This window comes from Marmota flaviventris, unplaced genomic scaffold (assembly GCF_047511675.1).
Source record: "Marmota flaviventris isolate mMarFla1 unplaced genomic scaffold, mMarFla1.hap1 Scaffold_1441, whole genome shotgun sequence".
Taxonomy (NCBI): Eukaryota; Metazoa; Chordata; class Mammalia; order Rodentia; family Sciuridae; genus Marmota; species Marmota flaviventris.
In genome coordinates, this window is record NW_027288013.1 from 6,095 (window position 1) to 12,188 (window position 6,094).

Genomic DNA, 6,094 nt, shown 5'->3' on the forward strand with positions numbered 1-6,094 from the left:
ATCCCAGGGCTCCAGAGGATGAGGCAGGAGGATGGCAAGTTACAGGCTAGCCTCAGCTACTGAGCCAGGCCCTAAGCCACTTGGCAAGACCTTGTCAATTAAAAAGGGCTGATGATGTGGCTCAGTGGTTAAGTGCTCCTGGGTTCAATCCCTGGTAAAAACAAACAAACAAACAAACAGATAAATCCTGTAGCAGATTATTTAAGCCCCCCTCCCAGTGGTGGTGGGGGGGAGACAGGGCATGCTGCTGGAGGGGGTCTCGTGTGACTCCTTTCTTTTCTATTTTTGCTTATACTTAGAATTTTCCTTCATAAGAAGCTAAAAGTAAAAAAAAATAAAATTAAAAAAATTAAAAAATAAATAAAAAAGAAGCTAAAAGTTATAAAATAAACTACAAATGTCAGGAGAAATGGTGCCCAGGCACCAGGTGCACATAGATTATGATGATCACACCTCAGCACCGGACAGCAGGTCTGTAGAATCAGCCAGCAGCTGGTCAGGTGGATTTCTCCCAGTTTGCCCCCAAAGACCTTGACTTGGGTGAGTTACTCGGAAGTCCTGTCCTACGGCTTTCAGGGAGTTTTTGTGGTGTTTGTTTTTCCCTGAGCTTGTGTGGCTGCTGAAAAGTGCAGAACAATAGGGTGGTGACTGACGCTCTTGATAACAGGCCGAGGCCCTGCTCCCTTTTTCTTACTCATCCAAGACTTGGCGGAGTCCCCCCAGTAAGACTCCAGGGGGCCCTGGAGAAGCAGTCACTGGCCACAAAGATGCAGCCAGCAAGGGGCAGAGCCGGAACAGGAGGCTTGGAGTCTCCTGGCTGCTCTCGTCCCTGCCTGGACAGCATCTGAGGACAGACTCCAGGTCCCCACGCAGGGTTTGTGTCGGCTGCCCTGGAGCTGGGGCTACTGGGCTCCCGGGGCAGCTGCCGTGCTAGAGCCGAAAGGTCAGTCTGCAGAGCTGGCCACCTGGGCCCCCGGGAGGAGTGGGAGAGGGACACTTGGGCCTCCAGCCCTCCCCCAGAGGCTCACTGATGATCCAGGGAGCTTTGCACCTCCCCATTTAGCAACCCACTCCACCACTCCAAGGGGTCACCCCGAGTGACCTCAGCACGCAGGTGTGGCTGGGGGAGGTTCCAGGCCTGGCCCCAGGGCACACCCCTTTTTAAATCTGGCCTCTGGGTGTCGGGCCTCCCCCCTCCAGTCAGGCGACCCACAGCTCCCAAGGGCTCCCTGCCACCCTCCCCTGACTTTGTCTCCTCCTGGCTGAGTGAGCATGCCCACTGCCTCCCGCCTCAGCTTGCTCCCCGTGGCACCCGGCCCTCGCGCTCCCACCAGAGCTGGACTGTTGGAGAAACCCTGGATAGCTATGATGCACCACGCCTCGAATAAAGTACCCGATGCGATCATGTTGGAGACTGTATATGCTGCACACATTGTATGTGAAACTCAGTAAACCAAGGTATGTTTTTTATGGATGATACTGACTATTTATCATATACCACTTTTTTCAATCAAATTTAATGAATAAAACATACTGAAAGAGCCCACAAAAATTAGTTTAGGGCCGGGGGTGCAGCTCAGTGGAAGAGCACTTGCCTAGCATGCACAAGGCCCTGGTTGCCATCCCACCACCACCACAAAAATAATAATAATAACAACAACAATAATAACAAATCATGATGATGATGATGATTCACCCTCAAAGACTGCACTGTTGACAACTTAACCCCCCAGCCTCCCTCCCATCTCATCCTTGGGTCAAAAGAGACAGAAAAGAAACCGTAACTGCACACTGATTTGCCTTGTCTGGAGCAGATGAGGCTGTGAACTAGCAAACAGACCTTGGCCTCCCACCCTCTCCCTGCTGCCCGCCCAGGCTCTGCAAGGAGAGCGCAGCCTCCGGTGCTCTTTCCTCTTCAGGGCGATGCGATGTCCCTTTCACTGAATGCAGACGGGAGAAAACACGGACCTCAGCCCCAGATAGGGATCATGATCGCTCTCCACTGTGTCTCCGCTGCAGGCCAGCCCCTGCTGGGGGGTCGTGGGCCTGCAGGGCCATCTGCAGGTCCACCCTCATCATCCCTGTGGCACAGGAACTCTTACTTCCTGAAGCCCAGACAGGCCACACCCAGTCCTTAACGCCTCCAGCGCGAGCAGTGTGCACCCAGCCCCAACCTGGTTACGATTCCCCACCTAGAAAAATGTCTTGGACATGACCACCGCGAGGTGCCTCTCAGCATGTAACGAGCGCCAGGTCGGCCTCCCGATTAGGAAACAGGACTTTCCAAATGGAGCTGGACCCCTCTTGTACAGATCCTTGCCTTCCCTCCCAGACGGGACACCAGGCCAAGTGAAGTGCTTGCTATGATCTGGTTTTTTTTTTAAAAAAACTCTGAGTTACGTGGGTACTGGCCCATCACTGTGTCGCCTTGCTAGTTGTCAGATGCCACATAAATAGTGTCATGTGTGGGAGCTTCTTGGCTGGCTTTGGCTCCAACAGCTCAGCACATTGGTAAGGTTCCCTGTTCCCTCTGCGGAGCTGTTCAAGAGCCCAGAGCTGCCCTGCTGTCTTGGGGGCACCCCTTCTTCAGACGGTGGACACAGGGGTCTCTCCAGCCCTGTACTCTTTCCCGCAGCGGTGCAGCCATTGCTCCTACGGGGAAACGGGTCGAGCCTGCGCTGCTCTCCCAGACAATGCCTTCCGCTCTCCAGGCTGCTCACCGTTACTGATGTCTGTATCTTGGGTCCATCGAGTCCCTGGAGGATCTGAGAAAGCAGGTGACAGCGGCCCTAACAGCGGCTAGCCACCTGGGGCTCTTCAGCCCTGAGACCCGGCTGCTCTGAGCCAGGTTGTGTGGAGGTACAAATGGGTAGCAGGGAATCTCACTGTTATGTGTGATTGTGAGGCACCAATGAAAAGTGCGTCGTGGTCCCTGTGATTAGCCACCCCACGATGTGTGCATATTTCAAAACATCAGGTTGCCCACCATAAATGCAAGCAATTTTTATTGGTCAATAATAAAAGTTAAAAAAAATAATAAAGGGGGGAAGGAACCCTAAAAGCTCACACTGCCTTTGCAGCGTGGCATGGAGCCTCACATGACGGGAGCCCGGTGCTGGTCTGGGTCTCGCTCTCAGCTCATCCTGCGAGCAGGTGTCCTCGGGGTCTGGTTGTGCTGCGATTCCCACATTTTTGCACTTTTTGCTGGTGACTGGGGTTGCCAGGCCCACATGTGTAGGCTGAGAGGCATCCACTCTCGCTCAAGGGCTCAGGAAGCCCCGTGTCCGGTCAGCCTCCTTCAGGCACCAGCTGCAGTGCTGTGGCTGTGAACTCGGGGGCTCCACAACGTGTTTAAAAGGTGTCTTTAAACAGAAGTGCATGCTGGAGCAAGGCTCTGTGTCCATCATCGATGGGAAAGTTGTCAGGAAACCTGACCCTCTCTCCCCGCTTGACTCAGAGTTGCCGGAGGGGTGTTGTCTGCAAGTTCACAGACAGCTCTGAGCCAAGAGAATCCTCGCACCCGGTGGAAGTCAGCGTCATCGAGATCATTTTCACCCAATTTATTGGGGACTGAAGCCCCCACTGCAATCCACCAAGGAGACCACTGGCCAAGAATAGGGGCGTCTCCATCCCCAGTGGCCGCTCTCCAGACCTCGTCCCTGCCACGTGGCCCACTGCGGCAGCCTCTTCCCACCTCCAGCCTCTCCCGGGGTGCCTCACCCCCCACCCAAGGCAGCTTTCCAATGCTCCCTCAGACCCATCCCCCCCCACACAGTAACCTCCACGCAGCCCTCTGCCCTAGGGATGCAGTCCAACCTCCCCAGGACCGGAGCCCTCTGGAGCCGGCACCTGCCCCTTATCTCCTGCTGCGCCCATCTCACCCCCACCCGAGTCCTAAGAAGGACTCAGAGTGCGCAGGGCAAGCTGGCTTCTCTCCCTGGTCTCAGGAAGCGAGTGTGCAGTCAGGAGAGCGGCGGAGGCCAAGCGCAGTGGCTTCGTAATGGCTTCGTAAATCCTCTGCGATTAGCAATGATTCTAGCTTGTATTTACTGAACTCTGCATCTTACCAGCCCCTGTGCTAAGCCTCGCAGCGGCCCTGGGGAGATAGGCACTATTCTTAGCTGTGTTTGATAGTTGAGGAAAGAGCGACTCACAGAGATTAAGTCCCCTGCCCGTGTCCTGCTGCGGGTCAAGTGGAGCAGCCTGCATTTCACACCCTGGCCTCTGGCTGCCGGGAGCTAGGGAGCTAGGGGCACGTGTAGGTCAAGGTTGCGGAGTTCTCTGGTGGCCTTCAGCCTCCCCACTCACTTCCTGGGGCCTGGCACTTGCTGAGCCCCGAGCAGCGGCTGGCAGCAGACGGTCTGTCACCTCCGGGTGCGTGTAGGGGCTCTGCAGGCGGTTATGAAACAGGTGCTCCTGTTGTAGTTGTGGGGCAGAGGGAGCCCAGGAGTGCCTCCCACCAGTCCCGATGGGACCCGGGTGGGGGAGAGAGAGCCAAACGAGGACAGGAGAGGCCACCCAGTCTCCTGGGATTCCAGGTAGAGCAAGGAGAGCCATTCAGTTATGCTGAGCCCCACGCCCACTGCCGGGCAGCAAGCGGGCAGGTTCTGGAGCTGCAGCGGAGGGCAAGGCATGCCCTGCTCTCCCAGGCCCGACCGGGGGGGTATGGGGCGGAGGGGGTGCTGGGGCAAGGCTGGGGATGGGTGACAGCACCCAAGACCCACGGTGGCCACGGCTGTACCCGGTGGCCATGCCACCCCCTGCCAACCTCCCGTGGGTGGATGGCATGGCGTGTGCATGACATGGCAGCAAAGCCACCAGCCTGGCCTCGGGGAGGCCCCAGGGAAGCTGACCTGGGACACCCAAGTCCTGTGAACTTTGACCTCCTCCGCCCGTACACAGCTCTTTCCAGTAGTGGTCCTCCGAATCTTCCTCTTGATTGGTGATTTTCTTTCCTCGTTAAAAAAAATTAATGGACTTCATCCCTTAGAGCAGTTTTAGGTTCACAGAAAAGGGGAGCGCATTGCACAGAGATCTCCAGAAGACTCCCTGCCCCGCTGCGGGGGCCCCCCTTGTTACCAACACCTCCATCTGGGCGGCCCTTCTCTGGTCTATGAATCCCGTGACAGGTCATCTCCAGAGCCCAGGGTTCTCAGGGTTCACTCTGGCGACCCTGGTGCAGGGTGGGCTTGGACAGAGGTGTGCTGGGGGGGTCGGCCCTTACAGTTCGGGGTGGTTTCCACACCCTCTGCCCTCCGCCTCCCTGCCCCAACCCTTGGCACCCCTGATGCCCACAGGCTCTGTGGTTCTTCCTTCTCCAGAGCTCAAGTAGGGGGTCAGGCAGGCTCCCCCGCTGCCCGGCTTCTTTCACTTGACCACATGCATTTAAAGTTCCCCTATGTCCCAAGTCCCAACTTCAAAGCCAGACTCAGCAACTTAGCCAGACCCTGTCTCAAAATAAAAAGGGCTGGGGATGTGGCTCAGCGGTAAAACACCCCTGGGCTCAATCCGCTGCACTGTCAATATGAACATCAACAAACAGGATCAAACTCTGTGCACAAATACAAGCTCCGTGCTCACACAGCCGACGGCAGGGCAGTCACTCAGGCTGTTCCGCCTGTTCCTATCTATTTGTCAGGACCGTCCTACCCAGCAGGGACAGGGACGTGTGCTGCAGGAGCTGGAATCTGAGGGCTCCCGGCCCCCCGCGAGCATATTCCCAAAATGAACGTGTGAGCCGGCAGGCAGCGCAGGCCTGTAATCACTGCGGCGTGGGAGGCTGAGGCAGGAGGATTTCAAATCCAGCCTCAGCAAGGGCCAGGCGCTGAGCAACTCAGTGAGACCCTGTCTCTAAATAAAATACAAAATAGGGCGGGGGATGAGGCTCGGTGGCCGAGTGTCCCTGGGTTCAATCCACATTAGCGCGTGTAGTGGGGTCGGAGTAGGGGGCCAACTGCAGAAATGAGGCTCTCTGATTCAGCTTCCCGGGGTAGCGCTGTGCTTGTTAAAGGATGAGTGACGGAAGGCACCAGGACCGAGCCTGTGAGTGTCCCTGCACATCCACCTCCCCTGCAGGCACACGGCTGCCTGAGTC